At 41.1% G+C, this 21,983-nt stretch overlaps 1 protein-coding gene across 6 annotated transcripts in view; it reads left to right on the forward strand.

The window, feature by feature from the left end:
- The window catches only part of CLOCK (clock circadian regulator), a 156,819-nt gene that overhangs the window by 33,574 nt on the left and 101,262 nt on the right, over positions 1–21,983 (forward strand). For 3 of the 6 annotated variants that reach the window (XM_080640203.1, XM_080640200.1, XM_080640205.1), the window contains exon 3: positions 6,355–6,441. The exons of 2 other annotated variants lie outside the window; for them this stretch is intronic. The gene's annotated coding sequence lies outside the window, so the exon portion shown is untranslated. Of the gene's footprint in view, positions 1–6,354; positions 6,485–21,983 lie in introns of all 6 variants that reach the window. One more of the 6 variants, XM_080640202.1, reaches the window with a different exon arrangement.

Consider the following 21,983-nt stretch of genomic DNA (forward strand, 5'->3'; position numbering starts at 1 on the left):
TGAATGAGTCTGGTTTCCCAGGGTCTCACCTGGGACTGGAGTTCAATGCATTTGGGAGCTTCCGTCTCCCTCCCGCTTTAGGAAGCCAGCCGCACACTCAGCCGCCCGTGCACACAGCCACTCTTCCTCTCCACGTGTGAGCCTCCGTACCTCAGCCTTTTGTAGCTCCTCTGAGTCTCAGTGTGCTTCCCTCTTTTCTTCTACTTGTAGAATTTCCACTCAGCCAGCTTTCCTGTGGTTCTGGATGGTGTCCGTTTTGTCTTTTAGTTGTAGTTTTGATATTGTTGTGCGAGGCAGCAGTTTAGGTGTTTAGCATCTTGGTTTCTCTCCTGGCTCTTTTTCCTTAAATATTTGAGGATCATTTTCGGTTCATATTTATCTTATTACTATTCTTTTGTTAATGCTCACCTAAGATATTTTTTCCATTGATTTTTAAAGAGAGTGGAAGGGAGGGGGAGAAACAGAAAAAATTGATGTGAGAGATGCATCAATTGGTTGCCTCACCCAGGAGTCACCACTGGGGCTGGGAGTCAAGCCCACAACCGAGGCACGTGCCCCTAAGTGGAATTGAACTCTCAACCCTTGAGATCATGGGCTGATGCCCCAACTACTGAGCCAAATGTGCTAGGGCTGATTCATGTTTATTGCTAAAGGATTATCTTGATTATTTTAAGTAGCTGCTTTGTGTTTCCTTTCGTGTTGTATAGGTGGATTTGTTTTCTAATTGCCATCTCTTGTTGGAAAGACTGGTAATTCTTTGGGCATAGATGAAGCATCTTGTCTGCTGGCAAATTTAGGTTTAGAGCATAAGAGCACAGAACCTGTTGTTAACCTCAGGAGCTGATTGTCATGCTATATGGATACTAACAGCCATACCAGAAAACCCAGTTTCTTTCTTAGCAATGTGTTAGATTTCTGTAGAAAAGTGTTGCAGTTTGGGGCCTACGGATAAGGGTGGGCCCTTAGCTAGGGAAGGGGTGCAGAGAAGGGAAGGGTGCAACTTTTTTCTAGATCACCTGTTTTCAGCCTCTTTATCTCCTAACTCTGAGCCTAGAGTCTCAGGACCATTGAGTCAGATCTCCACTGTATCCCTTTATGTGTGAATTTTGGGTTGTGCTTTCCTTAGTTCTTTTCAGCCTGTTAACACACTTGGATCTGCGTTCTGTTCTTCATAATGTACTGACATTTCACCTCTTCATAATCTCTTTTATTTTGTAGATTGATTCCTTTTTTGTACTTCTATGCTTCTCTCAGATAAATTCTCTCCCGTCCTCTTCTCCCTTGCATTCACCCCCAGATAGGCCCTGTTTTTTCATGGCTCTGTGTACTTTGATAGCATACTACCTTGTGTTTGCTTTTTCTCTTTATAGGCCTACTTCCCTTTCACTTCTTCATGTCTTGGAATTGAACCCTCCCTTCCCAAAGTGCCAGCTGTCCCTTTGTCCCAGGCTTTCTTTATGAGCTGAAACAATGGCTTTCAAACTTCATTGACCACAACCTATAGTCAAAAATATATTTTATGTTGTGACCCAGTACATATATATATACACATTCATCAACACAATCCTGAAACAATAGTTTTAGGAAATACCCTTATCATTACTAGGTGCCCTGTACTCTGAGTTTTTTTCCTATCCTGTTCATTTTTAGACTGTTGGTTATAACTCATTATATTGCTGGACCAAAGGGTAAGGACATTTATAATTTTGTTAGGATGTTGATATATTGTTCCTCATAAAATTATACCAATTTCTACTCCCACCAGCAATGTATGAGAGTAATGTCAAAGCTAATAGTGTAAGTACTTTGAAAATTCTACCCCTAGAGTATGTGACTCATCAGTGTGTTCAAACTTGAGCAACACCTGTCCTGCCTGGGAATACAGTAACTTATACTTTAAATCCTTTTTCAGTAGTAGTTAGGAGAGGTAAAGAGAAGCCTGTGGGTTAGTTGACCATTTTTTAGAATTCTCTCTCAATTTATTTACAACTAGAGGCCCGGTGCATGAAATTTGTGCACTGGAGGGAGCAGTCCCTTAGCCCAGCCTTTGCCCTCTCGCAGTCCAGGATCTTTCTCGCAGTTTGGGACCCCTCAGTCATTACCACCCACCTGCTTTGCTGCTCCTTAGCACTGCCGTGGAAGTGGGAGAGGCTCCCGCCACTGCTGCTGTGCTCATCAGCCATGAGCCTGGCTTCTGGATGAACGCCTAGTGACCAGTCGTTCCACTGTTTGGTCGATTTGCATATTAGGGTTTTATTATATAGGATGTTTTGGCTCCTATTTATTTGAATAGCTGTTTTTTGTTTACTCTAGGCATTATGTATACACTAGAAGCTTGGCGCAGGAAAATCATGAGCGGGTATGGTCCCTAGGCCTGGCCTGTGATCAGGGCCATCTTCTCCGGCTGCCCACAGCCGCCCCACCCCACACTGCCACCCATCTCCGGTTCCCCGTTTGCCATTAGGCAATTGGAGCCTGCCTGCTTGGGGGAAGGACCAAGTAGTTGGCCGTTACCACCTGCTCGCCAGCCCTGCCCCTGCTGCAGTCGCCCTCTGTGTGTGGGACGACTGGTGGGGTGGGGGCCTTGGCCTGGCATTGCCCGCATTCCCCACCACCCACCCCCGGTTCCCTGTTTGCCATCGGGCAATGGGAGCCTGCTGGCCAGGGAAAGGGACGGAGAGGTGGTCAGTGTGCCTCATAGTGACTGGTCGAGTGGTCATTCTGGTTGTTCCTCTGTTAGGGTCAATTTGCATATTAACCTTTTGTTATATAGGATAGCTTATCACAGTCTACTGGTCAAGTCCACTTTGCCCCCTCTCCCATTTCTAGTATAATTGCTTTTTATATTTTCTTTTCATACAATGAGAAACATATTACACAGTGTTATATTTTTGCTTTAACCATCAAAGATAATATAGAAGTTTTAAGAGGAGAAGGAGGGTCTATTGTATTTCTCCATGTTCTTATTCTTTCCATTCTTCCTTTCTGATTTTCCAATATTCCTTCTTTTTTCATTTCCTTTATGTTTGAAGAACTTCCATTAGTCATTCTTTGAGGGTAGGTCTACTGGCGGCAAGTTCTTAGTTTTCCTTCATCTGTGAATGTTTTCATTTCCCTCTGTCCTGAAGGATATTTTATCTGGATATAGGATTCTGGGTTGGCACTTCTTTTCTTTCAGCACTTGAAAAAATGCTTTTGGATATAAAAAATAGGAATATAAATAGAAATTTAAAGTGTTCATTGTGAACATAATGGTCTAAATGTTAAAACATTTTCTTCTAAATTATAATTACTATGAGTACATCATAAATATGTTATTGGTTTTTTTTTTATTATAAACAGTTACTAAACATACGGTAAATATATCTCTTCAGAGGAGACCGCTTTTTCCATAGAATTTATGTGTTCGTGGATGAGTATTACACATATTAGAGTGAGACTGGTTCCAATGAAAATTAAAAATAAAAAGAGATGTTTGGCCATTAGTAAATGTGAGGTTTATAAAAATTTGATAATCTTGTTAGGTATATCATTTACAGTAGAAGTTACAGTATATTCCTTCCAAATTATATCTAAGTAGAGGCCCAGTGCACGAAATTTGTGCACGGGTAGGGTCCCTAGGCTTGGCCGCCAATCAGGGCTGATTGGGGCCTTCCAGCTGCCGGCCGGGGCCTTTCTTCTGGCTGCCTGCTGGGGCCTCCCTTCCCCAGCTGCTGGCTGCCAGTTGCCGCTGGGGCTTTCCTTCGTGCCGCGCTGCCCCCTGGTGGTCAGCGCATATTATAGCAAGCGATCAGTCTCGGTCGAACTCCTGCAGGGACAATTTGCATATTAGGCTTTTAGATAGATAGATAGATAGATAGATAGAGTCCATGTAGGAATGAAAAACTGAGCAAAGTAATAATTGTCCAGGCAAAAAAACACATGGATTTACTGTGTCCAGTATTCTTTTGGCAAAAGTTAATAAAAATGTTTCTCAATAAATGTTTTAAGAAAATGTAAAATAATTAAATTGGTGTATATTACTTTTGCTTGAAGATAGGCCTCTTTTCAACTCCTTGAAATCACGCAAAAGTGATTGGTATAATATACTAACTTCTTTCTCATTTCTCTGATAAATGGGTAAAGTGCAGATCTTGAGTTCTAATTCAAGATGCTTCCCAGATCTTGAATTCTAAATAACTCTAGATAACTCATGTAAGGTGTCTGGCCATAAACTTTTTAATTGAGTGAACTAAGTTGTAGCTGTCTTCAATATTTATCATCACTGTTTTTATTGGTATTCTCTCAGATCAGTTTCGTAATGAAAAATTTATATTGGGGCCAAAATATCTCATTTTTAATATTAGGGATTGCCCTTAACAAAAATGTATGGGACAAGGAAAGACAGGACCACCTTGGCGATTCCATTAAAGGTTACCCTCCTTCCACTAATCAATATTTCAAATTATTTCTTTAGTGTTCTGGATGTTTCTGCATCTCAGGGAAGTACATTATAGTGATATTTTTATATGTGTAAGCATTATATCTTTATCTTGTGAACGGGAAGAAAGATGATTATAAAATAAAGTGTAGGAAAGGAGAGACCAGCGTGATGCTCTGACCTTGATATTAATTGTAGTAACTGGTTGGTAACTATGGAAATTAAAGATCTGAAAATTGATCCCCTTAAAACCATCTGGTCCCATGTGAAGACTGCTGGATTAAGGTTTAATCATTCATCATTACATTATAGTCTTGAATCTTCTGCTGTGTAAAATTCATCTGCTTTTTATTTTCATAACTGTTTTAATTACTTTAGGGATCTTCATTATAGTGCACTGATTACTGCAATTTCTCTGTGTTCTTTGAGCAAATATTCTTTTCCATTCTTCCTTAGTATGTTCCTCACTGGAGCAGTTTTTTATCCTTCTTTGTCCACCTTTAACAGGTGATTTTTTTATTTATTCCCAGTCCACTCCCTTCAGGTTTTGATATTTTTGTTTTGTTGCATCACATTTTGTCTGTTTTTTTTTTGTTCTTCATTAAAAAAACAGAATATGTTGCAAATATATAATTGCCACAGTGTATCAATCTTCATTATATTTCAGTGACTAAAACTCCACTAGGGCAGGAATTTGGTGTTTCCCTCACCATTGGGTGTATAGAAACTATCATAGTGAGTTATTGAAGGAGCAAGGAACAGACTTTCTCCACCTCTCTTCTTAATAGAAGCTCTAGTTAAAAAAAAGAAATAACCAAACTAATAAGTTGTAAAGTCTTTTCTTTTTGTTAATTGATAGTTATAATAGTATTTTTCTGATAGAAAGGTAATTAAAATGCTTTTATATTGTGGTAAAATGTGTTAATATTTCTGATAATTTTTATTTTGATTAATAAAAATTAATGGTAATGTTTAGACTATTTCATAAAATCATACTGGAAACACCAGGTAATAGTACTTACCTCATAGGAATGTTATGAAGATTGAATTAGTTAATAAGTATAAAGCACTTAGAACAGGGCTTCACACATAATGAAGTGCTTGGTAACTAAATTAGTCATGGGAAATGATGCTGAGACTGATTTTTCCCCATCGTTCTGCAGGAGGGCCCCTGATGGTCAGTTGATCAATTCATCCATGCATAGGGAGGTTGGTTTTATTGTCTCAGGGCAGTCTTTCCTCAGGCCCTGAAAGGATCCTCCACAAGGACTTGACCTCAGCTTCCTTCTCAAAGCCTTGAGGCTATGGGGCTGGGATGAGCTTCAGAATGGCAAATATGTTGTCAAGTGTAAGGGTTTAAAATAGGCTCTGCTTTTCAGTCCTGTATGACAGCTTCACCTCTTACTTTCCTCCCTTGCCCATCTCAGCTCAGAGATGCCTTCTCTCATCCCTTTTCTTACTCCGAGCAGCCATACTGGACTTCTTTTTCTTCCACACTAACGCCATATTTCTCTGGCCCTTTGAACATGCCGTTCTTTGACTGAAATATGTTCTTTCTCTCACATCCCCCTTACTTTATTTGGTTGGATCTTACTCCTGCTTGCATTAAATGCCCCTCCATAAGGAGGCCTTCTTTAACCAATTTCCACCAAACTGGTTTGCATATCTGCCATGCTTTCTCTTCACACCATCATGATTCTTAAAGCCTTTTATACCATTTAGCATTGCCCTACAGACAGCTCCCTGAGTGTGATGGGATCTGACATATTCATCGCTACATCCCCAATTCCTGGCACATATGAGACCCCAATTAATGTTGTATACATGGATGGGGAAAAAATACTGGAGTATACTTAGAATTTGATTAGCATTATTTCCACAGCGGCTTTTATTTTACAGAAGTTTTATTTATTTATTTATTTTTTCCTGTAAAGCTGCCGAAACTTGGAAGCTGATTCTGTCACAGTGTAAGATGTCTTTGGAAAATTCTGCATTCCTCTTAGATGACTCTTTAGAACTTGGTGAGTTACACTGATACCTTCAACCTTCATTTTGAGCTAAGAGGTATGCCATCTTTTTTTTTTTTTTTTTTTTTTCATAATTATTGGTATAGTGAGGTTTGAAATCTCCTGGCAAGGAGCATAGGACAAAGTATTATAAAAATATTTAGGGCACGATCTGTTACCTTCTTTGATAGCTTTTAATTACCTTAGAATTTTCATTCTTATGAGAAGTGAAAAGTTATTCATTCTATATGTAAAGTATTTTCAGCAGTTCCTGTAATTTTTCAAACTTACTGCTCAAAAGTAAGATTTATAACTTTTTGTCTATTTTTCTGAGATAAAGAAAGGTAATTCGCAAATAACTAAAAAGTAGAATAAGAATTATTTCCTGTCAGATTTTAGGTTTAGATATAAAGAATCAGTTGATAAGGTAAAAAGGGACCAGTCACCTACTGCAGCTCCAGCTTACAAGCAAGTCTTTCCATCAGGGGTGTGTACACATGACCAGTCCAGCCTGCTGCCTGTTTTTGTGTGACCCGTGAACTAAGAATAGTGTTTACATTTTTAAATATTGAGAAAAAAATCTTAAAAGAAGACTACTACTTTGTGACATGGAAACTATATGAAAGTCAGATGTCAGCATCTGTGAATAAAGCTTTTATTGGAAGACAGCTTTTTTTTTTACATATTGTATATGGCTGTTTTCAAGCTATAGTGGCAGAGTTAAGTAGTTGTATCAGAAACCTTAGGCCCAGGAAGCCAAAAATATTTACTATGTGACCCTTTGCAGGATAAGTAGCTGACTTTTGCTCTATGTGGTTAGAGAAGTATTTTTTTAGATTGGATGCTAAGTTTTAAGAGATGAGTGGGAGGATATTAGAGGGAGGTGAGAATCAATACCAACTTTCAATGACTTATTTATATTATTTATACCTTTATCCGGGAAAGTGTAATATCTTCTAATTACAGTGGCATGTATTGGTGTTTTAAAATAGAAAATAAAGAGAAATCTATTCTTCTGTTACTTTTCTTCTAAAATGAAGCGGGGGGGGGGGAGGGGGAGAGAGAGAGAGAAAATTAGTATAGTACTCGCAGTTTTTACCAGGGTTTAATGATAACATAATATCTTAAGTTTTTAAAAGATTATTTATACCTTTTATACAGTTTCTTTTTTCCTAATATATGGAGATTTCCTGTTATTTTTAAGTGAAAGTACTAATGTATTTGGAAACTTGGTGATGCACTCAGTGTTGGGGATGGAGGTACATTGTCCCTTTTGGAGTCTATGAATAGCCTTCGAGGATAATCTTTTTTTTTTAAAATATATTTTATTGATATTTTACAGAGAAGAAGGGAGAGGGATAGAGAGTTAGAATCATCAATGAGAGAGAAACATCAATCAGCTGCCTCCTGCACACCTCCTACTGGGGATGTGCACGCAACCAAGGTACGTGCCCTTGACCGGAATCGAACCTGGGACCTTTCAGTCCGCAGGCTGACGCTCTATCCACTGAGCCAAACCGGTTTCAGCGAGGATAATCTTAAGGAGCTCTTCTGCAGTGACAGAGACTGGTTAAGTTTTATATTAGGAGACAAAAGACTGTGATTTTAGTATTATGTTTCTTGTCCCTCTAGAGCACTTCATAGTTTTGTGACTTTGGAAACATTTACTGCTCTGAATCCTAGTTGCTTCATTTTCAAAATAGGGGAAAATAATAACTGTTAAGACTTACTAAATTGTAAGTTTCCTAAGGATAGGTATTTTGCCTATTTTTTTAACCACTAGATCCCCCTGTAGCTGTCATAGGCATGGTACATAGTTGGCACACAGTCAATGTTTGTTGAGTGAAAGAACAAAATCTGTTGTCCAATAACTGTCTATACACGATCACAATGATTCTAGTTTTGTTTTTTTTTAAGGTTTGCCTACTGGGATTGGGTGATTTTGTTAACTATAGGAGAGAATTTTGTCGAAAATAGTGATTTTTCTCTGGATTCATTCTTTACAGATAGTCATCAAATCATTGGCCAGATTTATTTGTCTAAGTAGTTGATTATATATAGTTATTTTTTTTTTTGAAATCTTAAGAGACCAAATGAACCAGGAATCCAAGAAATACCAATCTCAGGGGAAACTAGAAGTCTCCTCATTGTAAAGCTTTAAAATATATACCTACTAAAAGCACTCTTGGATAGAAAGACATATACTCTCATCTAAATCTTCTGAACCTTTTTTTTTTAATTCTCACCCGAGGATATGTTTATTGATTTTAGAAAGAGAGGAAGGGGGAAAGAGAGAGAGAGAAAAACATTGATGCGAGAGAAAAACATTAATTGGTTGCCTCCTATACGTGTCCCAACCAGGGATTGAACCCCTGTGCCCTAACCACAACCTTTGGTATATGGGGTGATGCTCCAACCAACTGAGCCACCAAGCCAGGGCTGAACCTCTTTTTTTTAAATGAAGCTTTCCTATATATTTTGCTCAAGATTACCCAACTATTAAAATCTTACCTTGCAGAATATCTTGTAAAGATAAGATAATTTAAAAGGTATTTAGCTGAAGACAACTGTTCTAAATTAAAAGAGTTCAGGGAGATATGACAGCTAAATGTGTAGTATATGACTCTGGATTGGATCCTCTACTGGAGGAGGAAGAAAACCATAAAAGACTTTATTTGATAAATTAAAAAATTGGAAAATAGGCATTAATTAAAATATTTTACAATTTAAAAATATTTCACAATTTTTAGGTTTCCTGAAGTAACTATGCTATGGTTATTTAAGAGAATGTCTTTGTAGGAGGTTCACATCGAAGTACTTAGACGTAAAAGGGCATGCTGTATACAACTGACTCTCAAATGGATCAAAAGATATGCTTATATATGATAAAGAAAATGATGAAAATGTTAAAAATTGGTAAATCTGGATAAAGTATATATAGGAGTTCTCTGAACTATTTTTATTTCTTTTCTGGAATTTGAAATTATTTCCAAGTAAAAAGTTTAAAGAAATGTCTTTAGCAGTTACCAAAGAAACCCCTGGAAATAATGTCCAAGTACTATTGCTTTTAAACTATTTACTCCATTAAAAATATACTTATAGCCCAGCCGGCGTGGCTCAGTGGTTGAGCGTCGACCTATGAACCAGGAGGTCACGGTTCGATTCCCAGTCAAGGGCACATGCCCGGACTGCGGGCTTGATCATCCCCAGTGTGGGGTGTGTAGGAGGCAGCCAATCCACGATTCTCTCTCATCATTGATGTTTCTCTCTCTCTCTCCCTCTCCCTTCCTCTCTGAAATCAATAAAACTATATTAAAATATATTTATTTATTTATTTACACACACACACACACACACATATATACATATACATATACATATACATATACATATACATATACATATACATATACATACACACACACACACACACACACACACACACACAGTCACACAGTCACACAGTCACACAGTCACACTTATAGCCTGGCCGGTGTGTGGTTCAGTGGTTGAGCATCAACCCAGGAACCAAGAGGTCATGCATGGTTCAGTTCCCTGTCAGGGCATATGCTCGGGTTGCAGGCAGGATCCCCAGTAAGGGGTGTGCAGGAGGCAGCAATCAATGATGTTTCCTCTTTCATCAATGTTTCTATCTCTCTATCTCTCTCCCTTAAAAAAAAAATCAATTAAAAATATCCAAAAATACACTTATTCCACCCTGGCCGGGTGGTTCAGTTGATTGGAGCATTGCACTGTACAACTAAAGGTTTGGGGTTCAATTCCTAGTTGGGGCATATACCTAGGTTTCGGGTCCCGTCCCCACTTGGGGTGCATACGGAGGCAATCAATCAATGTTTCTCTCACAGGCATGTTTCTCTCTCTAAAATCAATAAAAACAATCTCTTGGTGAGGAGTAAGACAACAACAAAAAAACGCCACAAGCTCACAAAGCTTTTAAAAAAGTACACTTATATTCCTTGTGTGTATTTTTCAAAGTATTTTCACACTCTGTTTACATGGTACTGTTATTGAGCAATGTTTTTTGTTGGGTGTTTTGTGATTAGCCATTTTGTCATCAACGCAGGTGCTCTGTTTTATGTCACTTCACTGGATTTAATAAGTTTATGACAAATAACTTATTAAACAGATTTAGTTATTTTAGAGTAATGGTGAAGAGAAAATGAAATAGAACTTTGCAAATTTAACAGCTACTATACAAAGTTAACATCTTTATAGTAACAGTATTCTTGCAGATTATCTCACCAGTTAATTTAATCATAAGATCATAGTTAAATGGCAATTAGTATAATTTAGAACTTCAAAAAATTTTAGGTATAGTCTCTTTAATTTTCATCTATCCTGTACTTTCCTTTACTTCAGCTTCTTTCATTAAAAATCTATTAAATGTTCCCTTAATTCCATAAATATATTTGTTCTTAAAAGTGTATCTGGTTTTACTTATTAAATTTAATTTATTATATCTTTAAGGAAATTCAAGAATAAGGATATATTATAGTGTTTCTCAAAATGGTATTAATGATTGCAGTTATTTTTTAGCATTTATTTTGTGCTTTGCATCATCAGAAGAGGTGTCTGTGCCATTTGAGCCCATCTCCCTTGTTATTCCACCGATCCAGATAGGGTCTTGGCCTGCCATTTTTCTAGATGTTGTCATTTCAGGTAAGGATCAATCACATCAGTCAGTGGGTTAAAAATAATAGTCAATTAAGGGATAAACATACCCACAAATATTTGAAAGCTTTGAAAATAAATAGGGATAGAGAGATAAGTAGAAGTGGATAGTATAGATATATATCATATATTGCAGAATTTTAAAGGAAATAAAATTTATCTTAAATATAAACATAGATAAGATGATAACTTTGGTGAAGAGGAAATGCTATACGGTTGTTTTCTGAATAATCTGTGGTTCAAGATGCATCTGAACTTAATTGAACTAGTTTTCAGTTGGTCCGGAACTTGTTTGGCCTATTTGGCTGCACAAAAGCAACCTGGCAGTTTACCCAAATTAAATAGGTCAGACCAACTGTCATTTTATGAAGGGATTATACTGCAAAAGTTAGAGAAATACTTAAAATTGATATGTTTTAATGGTACTTTATATGGATCTGGTGGTCTGATTGACTAAGTTATATAAAATATCAAAAATTATCATTATATTAATACATATTAGTTATAAATTACTAGATATCTAATGAGCTGTCCTAAGCCTAGTATTTTCATAATACTATTTAATTATCAAATTTCTTAACAGGTCCCTGGAGATTTATAGTACTAATGAAATTCTGTGAATATGAATATTTCATATTCATTCCACCTCCCCCTTCTTTTTTCTGGAGATCCATCTCAGAAATTTACAAACACTTGTCTTTTTAAAATAGACTGCTCGCCCTAGCTGGTTTGTCTCAGTGGATAGAGCGTCAGCCTGTGGACTGAAAGCGTCAGCCTGTGGACTGTGTGGGTTCGATTCTGGCCAAGGGCACATGCCTGGGTTGTAGGCTCGATCCCCAGTAGGGGGCGTGCAGGAGGCAGCTGATCAATGATTCTCATCATTGATGTTTCTATCTCTCCCTCTCCCTTCCTCTCTAAAATCAATAAAATATATTTTAAAAAATAAAATAAAATAGACTGCTCCACAACGGCTATGATTTAATTAATCTTGTTTGGATATCTGTTTGACACAAGTTATGACATTTTTGTATATTCTCTAGCACATTAAATAGTGGTCCAAAGGGAGGTATGCTGTAATAGTCATTTGGACATTAAATTAAACAAATGTTTTGCTATTCAGTAAAACATCCATAGAGCTTATTGCTGCCATATAGCAATAAATTTAGACTTGTTACAGTTGAACTCATGTTTCTGGAATTATCATTCACATTATTTTTCAATTCCCTTGAAGAAATATGAAAGGAAAAAAACAGTTCAGAAGTTAACAGGCTTACTGGCATGGTGGCATATTCTTTTATCTATTGATACATCAAATTATTCTTTGGCCCTGACCGGTTTGGCTCAGTGGATAGAGCGTCGGCCTGCGGACTGAAGGGTCCCGGGTTCGATTCCGGTCAAGGGCATGTGCCTGGGTTGCGGGCACATCCCCAGTAGGGGGCGTGCAGGAGGCAGCTGATCGATGTCTCTCTCATCGATGTTTCTAACTTTCTATCCCTCTCTCTTCCTCTCTGTAAAAAATCAATAAAATATATTTAAAAAAAAAATTATTCTTTGATCTTTCCCACAAGATACTTTATTTTGTCTTCACCAAAGGTAGAGTTCTTGGGTCATGGTATATGATAGGCAGATAATGGCCATTCAAAGATGTTTAAGTCCTAACTAGAGGCCCGGTGCATGAAATTCGTGCACGGGGGGTTGTGTCCCTCAGCCCAGCCTGCACCCTCTCCAATCTGGGACCCCTACTGGGATCAGGCCTAAACGGGTAGTTGACATCCCTCTCACATCCAGGACTGCTGGCTCCCAACTGCTCACCTGCCTGCCTTCCTGATTGCCCCTAACCGCTTCGGCCTGCCAGCCTGATCACCCCCTAACCACTCCCCTGCCAGCCTGATTGATGCCTAACTGCTCCCCTGCCAGCCTGTTTGCCCCTAACTGCCCTCCCCTGCAGGCCCAGTCACCCCTAACTGCCCTCCCCTGCAGGCCTGGTCACCCCTAACTGCTCTCCCCTGCAGGCCTGGGTCCCCCCCAACTGCTCTTCCCTTCAGGCCCGGTCCCCCCCCCCAACTTCTCTGCCAGCCTGGTCACCCCTAACTGCCTTCCCCTGCAGGTTTGATCGCCCCCAACTGCCCTCCCTTGCAGGCCTGGTCTCTCCCAACTGCCCTCCCCTGCTGGCCATCTTGTGTCCATATGGGGGCAACCTTCTTGTGTGTTGGAGTGATGGTCAGTTTGCATATTACTCTTTCATTAGATAGGATTATTAGATAGGATAGAGGCCTGGTGCATGGGTGGGGGCCAGCTGGTTTGCCCTGAAGGGTGTCCTGGATCAGGGTGGGGGTTCTGTTGGGGCATGGGGTGGCCTGAGCGAGGGGCCTGTGGTGGTTTGCAGGCTGGCATGCCCCCTGGCAACCCAAGCAGAGGCCCTGGTATCTGGGGTTTATTTATCTTATACAATTGAAACTTTGTAGCCTAGAGTGGAGCCAAGCCTCCTGCTCGCTCCCTGGCCGCAGCCATTTTTGTTGGGATTTATTTATGTTCTATAATTGAAACTTTGTAGCCTTGAGTGGAGGCCTGGGCCTGCGAGTGTGTGTGGAAAGCTTAGCTTCCTCCATCACCGGGGGCAACTTAAGCCTCCTGCTCTCTCCAGCTCCATGGCCACAGCCATTTTTGTTGGGATTTATTTATCTTCTATAATTGAAACTTAATAGCCTTGAGTGGAGGCCTGGGCCTGCCAGGGTGCGCAGAAAGCTTGGCTTCCTCAATTGCTGGGGAAACCCAAGCCACCTGCTAACTCAGTGGCCGCATCCATCTTGGTTGGGTTAATTTGCATTCTTGCTCCTGATTGGCTGGTGGGCGTGGTTTGTGGGTGTAGCAGAATGATGGTTAATTTGCATATTACTCTTATATTAGATAGGATTTCCAGAATCTGTAACTATGTTATGTTACACAGAAAAGAGGAATTAAGGTTGCTAACCAGCTGACCTTAAAATGGGAAGATTATTTTGGATTCTCTGGGTGGGCCCAATATAATCACAGGGTCTTTATGAGGTATGTTGGAGACAGAAGACATGGCAGCCAGAGAAGGGCGTGGCCTGCTGCTAGCTTTGAAGATTGAGGAGAGGCACCTCTAGAAGCTTGAAAAGGCAAGGAAACAGATTTTTTGCTAAAGTTTCCAGAGAGGAATGCAACTCTACAAGCACCTTGAGTTTAGCCCAGTGAGACCAGTGTTGGACTCTGACCTCTGGAACTGGGAAATAATAAATTTGTGTTGTTTCTTTCCATTAAGTTGGTAGTAATTTGTTATACCAGCCATTGGGAACTAATACAAAGTATCTCAGTTTAGTTTTCCACTAACAATATGAATTTTACATATTGATTAATTGAATCCTGATGTGAATGATGATGTGATTTCCTGAGAAGATCAATTCTGATCCTATATAATGAAAGGCTAATATGCAAATTGACCGAATGGCTTATCGACCAGTTGCTATGACATGCATTGACCACCGGGGGCAGATGCTCAATGTAGGAGCTGCCTCATGCTGGTCAGTATGCTCACACAGGGGGACTGCCACTCAGCTAGAAGCTGGACTTATGGCTGGCAAGTATAGCAATGGTGGCGGGAGCCTCTCCTGCCTCCACACCAGCACTAAGGATTCTGACTGCCAACTGTGGGGAGCAGGCCGGGCTGATGGACGCCCCCCCAAGTGCACGAATTTTGTGCACCGGTCCTCTAGTATATTAAGAAGTCAATTGTGTTGATAATATGTTGAGCACTGATGGGCAGACCTTTGTTTACCAGGGACCTTTATTTTCTACTTCATGGGAAGGGTGATAAGTACAAGTTTAGTGTGGCTAGAAAATAGGTAGTATGTGTACAATGAGGGTACAATGAGAGATGAAGCTTGAAAGAAAAATTGGTGCCTTGTAATATGACAAAACAAGTGATCTCCAAAAGCCTTGATTCCCCTCCACATGTTCTTCAATATTTGTATTATTTGTGTCTATATTAGTAAATGCTATATTCAAAATTATAAAAAGTTTACGTGAGCACGACTTCAGCTATATTAGAATTGTAAGCAGCCATTGCATTTTGCCATGGAATGGTTTATCCTATATAACAAAGGTCCTCAAACTTTTTAAACAGGGGGCCAGTTCACTGTCCCTCAGACCGTTGGAGGGCCGGACTATAGTTTAAAAAAAAAAAACTATGAACAAATTCCTATGCGCACTGCGGGCCCGGGACGAGTTGGCTGCTAAGCAGGACAGGCAGCGGGCCGCATGTGGCCCACGGGCCGTAGTTTGAGGACGCCTGCTATATAATAAAGAGGTAGTATGCAAATTGACTATCACTCCAACACACAAGATGGCCACCCCCATATGGTCAAAGATGGCCGCCCCCATGTGGACACAAGATGACCACCACAAGATGACCAGCACGGGAGGGCAGTTGTGGGCAATCAGGCCAACAGGGGAGGGCAGTTGGGAGGGACCAGGCCTACAAGGGAGGGCAGTTGGGGGTGATTAGGCCTGCAGGGGAGGGAAGTTGGGGGTGACCAGGCCTGCAGGGGAGGGCAGTTAGGGGTGACTGGGCTGGCAGGGGAGGGCACTTAGGGGCAATCGGGCCAGCAGGGGAGGGCAGTTAGGGGCGACCAGGCCGGCAAGGGAGGGAAGTTAGGGTTGACCAGGCTGGCAGGGGAGGGCAGTTGGGGGTGACCAGGCCGGCAAGGTTGGGAAGTTAGGGTTGACCAGGCTGGCAGGGGAGGGCAGTTGGGGGCGACCAGGCCTGCAGGGGAGGGCAGTTGGGGGCAACCAGGCCAGCAGGGGAGAGCAGTTAGGGGTGACCAGGCCTGCAGGGGAGGGCAGTTAGGGGTGACCAGGCCTGCAGGGGAGGGCAGTTAGGGGCAATCAGGCCAGCAGGGGAGCAGTTAGGTGTCGATCAGGCTGGCAGGGGAGTGGTTAGGGAGTGATCAGGCTGACAGGTAGAAGTGGTTAGGGGCAGGCAGGCAGGCAGGCAGGCAGGCAGGCAAATGGTTGGGAGCCATCAGTCCTGGATTGTGAGAGGGATGTCCGACTGCCCTCGAGGGGTCCCAGATTGGAGAGGGTGCAGACTGGGCTGAGGGATACACACACTCCCCCATGCACGGATTTCGTGCACTGGGCCTCTAGTCTGCATTATAAACACTCTATGGCAAAAAGGAAGAGTAGCATTTAGAAAAACATGAAAAAGAATTAAGCATCTCTGATTAAGTGTGATGAGCAACCTGACCAACAGAGACTGTTACTATCTGATATTATTCCCTGATCATATCAGATCAGCTTACCTTGCTCCTTTGTGCCTTTTATGGGATGAGAAACTGTGAGGGCCCTGCAAATATTAGAAGGCTAGGACAGGTTTTAAAAAAAAAAGTCCTACTTGGCTGGTGTTGCTCAGTGGTTGAGCGTCAACCTATAAACCAGTGGGTCACAATTCAGTTTCCATTCAGGGCACATGCCAGGGTTGCTGGTTCAATCTCCAGTAGGGGGCTTGCAGGAGGCAGCCAATCAGTGATTCTCATTGTTGATGTTTCTCTCTCTCCCTCTCGCTTCCTCTCTGAAATAAATAAAAATATTTTTTAAAACACTTGCTTAAAAAAAAGACATGAACATAAAGAAATTAGAGCTTTATTGCCAGTGTAAAAAAAAATGTCTTGTTTTTTATTTGTGGTTTTGAATCAAGCTGATTACATGTTATATTAGCTTGTATGAGGTAAGGTTCTTGAAACTGATGGAGAGGTGTTTGTGATTATTGGTAATAGTGAATTCTAGAGGAACTCCAGGGGAATGAATAGGAGATAGGATGGAGCACAGGATTTCTGGAGGAGAGGAGGACAAGGAACTGACTGGTCAAGATGTTGGGAGGGTCATTTATGTAGATACTAAAATCCAAAAACAGTGACAAATGAGGTGTTGGAGAGAATAACAGCCTTTGGGGAATAAGAGGGCTTGTTCTGGGATTTATGAACAGTTAGTTACAACAAGGAGAGGATGATAGCTGATAAGTCTGGAGACATGAGAGCCAAAGCTGGAAATTTTAGGGAGGGGAGAAAGAATAACTTAGAAATGATAATGAGGAATAAGGAAGTCTATCTTACCACCAGGGCCTAGTCATATGGGACATAGCAGAGAGAAAAAAAGCCATCAGTTGAAAGGATGGAGCTAGAGCAGAAGTAGAGGAGAGTGAGATTTCCATTTGTGCAAGAAAGGTGAAGAGAGTGTGTAGCAGTACTATTGAAGAAATAGTATATTTTGCTAATGACATACTGTGAGTTCCAGAGGGCACAGTTAAAGGATTTTGGAAATCTAGAAAGGAAGGGGAAATGGGCCAAGGAAGGGGATATACTCGTATATCCCCTTCCTTGGCCCATTTCCCCTTCCTTTCTAGATTTCCAAAATCCATATAGGGATATACACAGTATATAAAGACAAGAGTCCAGGTGATGAGGAATGACCTGGGAGTCTTGGGGCCCTCCTGGTGACTGATATAAAAGGAAAGTAGGGCATAATGGGATTGGTCTTGATGGTTTTCTAGGTAGTTTATTGTAAATACTAGTGACCTGGTGCACGAATAAATTCGTGCACATTAAAAGGGGATTAATTAGAGGAAATAATTTAATATTGCTATTTGCTCTTTCTCTATAATAGAAGTGTCAGAGATGAAAGATAATTAGTAAAATGTATATGAAAACCTTCCTCCTGTCAGAGTCTGGGGCTCACCATGGGACCCAGAGTCAAGTCCCCACCCACCCACATGCACCTCAAAATTGCGTGAGACCCAGACCCGGCTGCCATCCCCCCCATTGGGCTAGATCCAGACCTGGCCAGTCCCACCCTTGTCAAGCCTTGCCAGGCAGGGGGTGCAGTCTGAGGTCCCCCAGCCTGGTGCCAAGGCAGGAGGCATGGCCTGAGGTCCCCTGTCAAGCCCCACGGGAGTGGAGGAGGGCATAGCCTCAGGTCCCTGCTGATTGCTTATTAAGGCTCCTTAAGGGAACTTTGCCTCAGTTGTGAGTGCAGCCATCTTTGTGAGGGAGTGATGGTCAATTAGCATATTCCCTCTCTATTAGATATGATTGAGAGAGAGGATTTGGGAAAGGCAGATTTAATCAAGATTTGCCAGAGATTTTGGACCTGTATTAAATTTCTCTTGCTGCCATATCAGTTATCACAAACAGTACAGATTTATTAGCTTACTGTCCTACAGCTCAAGTTATGCTTGGGTCTCACTGGGGTAAAATCTAAGTGTTACCAGGCGTGCATTTCTTATTGGAGGCTTCAGGGGAGAATCTGTTTCCTTGTGTTTTCAATCTTGGAGGGGCTGCCCAAGATCCTTGGCTTGTGGCCACTGTCTTTCACTTTCAAAACCAGCAACATTGCATCTTTCCGACCCTCCTTCTGTCTCATATATCTCCCAGGAAAGGCCCTCTACTTTTAAAGACTCGTGTGATTACATTGGATCATCCAGACCAGCAGTCACCAACCTTTCAGACCTCACGGACTACCAGTGGTCTGCGGACCACCAGTTGGTGACTGCTGACCCAGACAATCCAGGATAATCTCCTCAAGATCTTTAACCTTAATCACATCTGCAAATCCTGTTTTGCCATATAAAGTAACATAGTCCCAGGTTTCAGGGATTAGGGCGTGGTCCTTTTAGTGGGGCCATTATTCTATCAGAGGTTCCTTCTTTCTTCCTGCTGATATTAGCATAGAGGCCTGGTTCAGGATGTAGTTTTGTGGTGGTGTAGATTCAGGGTAATGGTACCAGGTTCATTGTGAAGTTCACTCTGACTCTCAGGCTTGGGCTCTCCCTGAACCTTCTGTAGGGCTCATTTGAGGCTGGGGACAGGCTCAAGCCTCAGTCTCATCTCTGAAAAAGGAATGAGATGTTCATGTGCTTTGGTGGACCAGATCAGTCCGTTACATGAATAAGGAGCTCAGGCATTATTTGAAGAAATACATTAGTTGAGTCATTGTAATAGTTTTATATGCCACTAAGAGAACTGTATTAATTTTTCAGTTTTTGTTTATTAAATGAGGCTTCAAAATTTTACCTTGCATTTGACAGGCTACAGTTCTGGTATCATTTGATGTGTTGGTCTTGAGCCAGAGCCTTCTTCATGAGTCTTTGTTCCATGAGACTTTGGTATGGGTTGTGTTTCTTGCTCTGTCAGTTTTTAATTTAAGTTGGTCTTAAAAATTGCTATGGAGTCAAGAATGGTTTTCATCATACTAATAGTTTACATCCCCTGTAGAGGTAGGCTAATGTTCTCATTTAGTATTGAATTGAGAATTACTGTTTAACTTCATCTTTACTCATATATTAAACAATTAATTTTAAATGTATTTAGGTCTTCACAAGTTAAAATTGTTCTCAGAAATAATTATATTTTTAGCTATATTACAAACACTTAATAATCTGCAGAAGCAAATTAGAATTTTTTATAAATGGTGATAAATATAGTTAAGAATTGTTGATTAGGTTTTGTATTATATTAGTCAATTAAATTTAGCACTGCTTTTAATTAATGCTAATAGATCTATCAGTCCCAGAAATATCTGTGATACCAGATTTAACCTAAATTAGAAAGTAGGTCAGTGGGTCAACAGGTTATTAGGTTAGAAAAAGATTAGTTGTGGTTTCCATTTTATAAAAACCCAGATTCCAGAGTTAACCATTTTGATAATAATTTAAAAATTATTAATAAGTGAAATTTAAAGTTTCTTCTTTAAGTTATGTGAATGCTATCCTATCTAATAAAGAGTAATATGCAAATTAACCATCACCCTGCTACACCCCACAAGCCATGCCCACCGGTCACGCCCACCAGCCAATCAGGAGCGAGTATGCAAATTAACCCAACCAAGATGGCTGCCGCCACAGAGAGAGCAGGAGGGAGGCTTGGGTTTCCCTGGTGATGGAGTAAGCCAAGCTTTCCGCACACTCTGGCTGGCCCAGGCCTCAGCTTAAGGCTACAAAGTTTCAATTATAGAAGATAAATTAATCCCAACAAAAATGGCGGCAGCCACAGAGCTGGAGAGAGCAGGAGGCTAGGGTTGCCCCCGGCGATGGAGGAAGCCAAGTTTCTGCAGCCCTGGCCTGCTTTGGCCTCTGCTCAAGGCTACAAAGTTTCAATTATAGAACATAAATAAATCCCAACAGAAATGGCTGAGGCCATGGAGTGAGCAGAAGGCTTGGCTCCGTTCCAGGCTACAAAGTTTCAATTGTATAAGATAAATAAACCCCAGATACCAGGGCCTCCGCTTGGGTCACTGGGGGGCATGGCCGGCCTGCAAACCACCACAGGCCCCTCGCCCAGGTCGCCCCATGCCCCAAGGGACCCCCCACCCTGATCTGGGATACCCTTCAGGGCAAACCAGCTGGCCCCCACCCATGCACCAGGCCTCTATCCTATCTAATAAAAGAGTAATATGCAGATTGACCATCACTCCAACACACAAGATGGCTGCCCCCTGTGGTCAAAGATCCTGTCCCCATGTGGACACAAGATGGCCACCAGAAGATGACCAGCAGGGGAGGGCAGTTGGGAGGGACCAGGCCTGCAAGGGAGGGCAGTTGTGGGCGATCCAGCCTGCAGGGGAGGGCAGTTAGGGGTGACCAAGCCGGCAGAGGAGGGAAGTTGGGGGCAAACAGGCTGGCAGGGGAGTGGTTAGGGGGTGATCAGGCTGGCAGGCAGAAGCAGTTAGGGGCAATCAGGAAGGCAGGCAGGCGAGCAGTTGGGAGCCAGCAGTCCTGGATTGTGAGAGGGATGTCCGACTGCCCGGTGGGATCGGGTCTAAACGGGCAGTTGGACATCCCTTGAGGGGTCCCAGTTTGGAGAGGGTGCAGGCTGGGCTGGGGGATACCACCACTCCCCCCATGCATGAATTTTGTACAAAGGGCCTCTAGTATTAGTATAAGAAAAAAATCTCTTACTCATGTTTTTATAATGGGAGTGTTTTACTTTGTTATTCAGGTTTCATTCTGTGGAATGGATAAGCATGTACTTTATGTATAGCCAGTGCTTTTTTAAAAAATATATATTTTTATTGATTTCAGAGAGGAAGGGAGCAGAGATAGAAACAACAATGATGAGAGAGAATCATTGATTGGCTGCCTCCTGGGGATCGAGGCCGAAACCCAGGCATCTGCCCTTGACCGGAATTGAACCTGAGACCTTTTGGTCAGCAGGCCAAAGCTCTATCCACTGAGCCAAACCAGCTAGGGTGCCAGTGCTCTTTTATTAAACAATTAAAAGAAAAGGAAGAAAAAAGGCAGCAATTAAGTTTTTCTGATTATAAAAATAATGCATGTTTATGGAAGGAACTTTAGAAAGTACTAAAGAAAAAGGTTTTTAAAAATTCGTAAGCTAAAATAATTACTTAGGAATAACCACAGTTGTTACTTTTGGCATATTTGGATTTATGTTTGATATATTTTGATGCTACTGTTACTGCTATTGGACAGTTAAATTTTTTTCTAGGTTTACTATTTTAAATAAGAATGCAATGACTATAAAACTTTGGATACATTTCTGATTATTTACTTTATTTCTCAAAGTGAAATTACTGGGTCTGAAGACATAACTACTTTCAAGGTTTTACATATCTCACCAAACTTTTGTTAGTGAAAGAACATTGCTAATTGAAATTGACAGGCTTCTGAAGTTCTTTTCACACCAAAAATTTTAGTTTAGTAAAATTCGCCCTGATTTTCCTTCTCAAAGTTGAAAATAAAAACTAAATTAGACACACACACACACACACACACACACACACACACACACACAGTAGGGAGGTGGGGGAAAAAACAAAATGTGAAGCAGCTATAA

Source organism: Plecotus auritus (assembly GCF_963455305.1).
Source record: "Plecotus auritus genome assembly, chromosome: 1".
NCBI lineage: Eukaryota > Metazoa > Chordata > Mammalia > Chiroptera > Vespertilionidae > Plecotus > Plecotus auritus.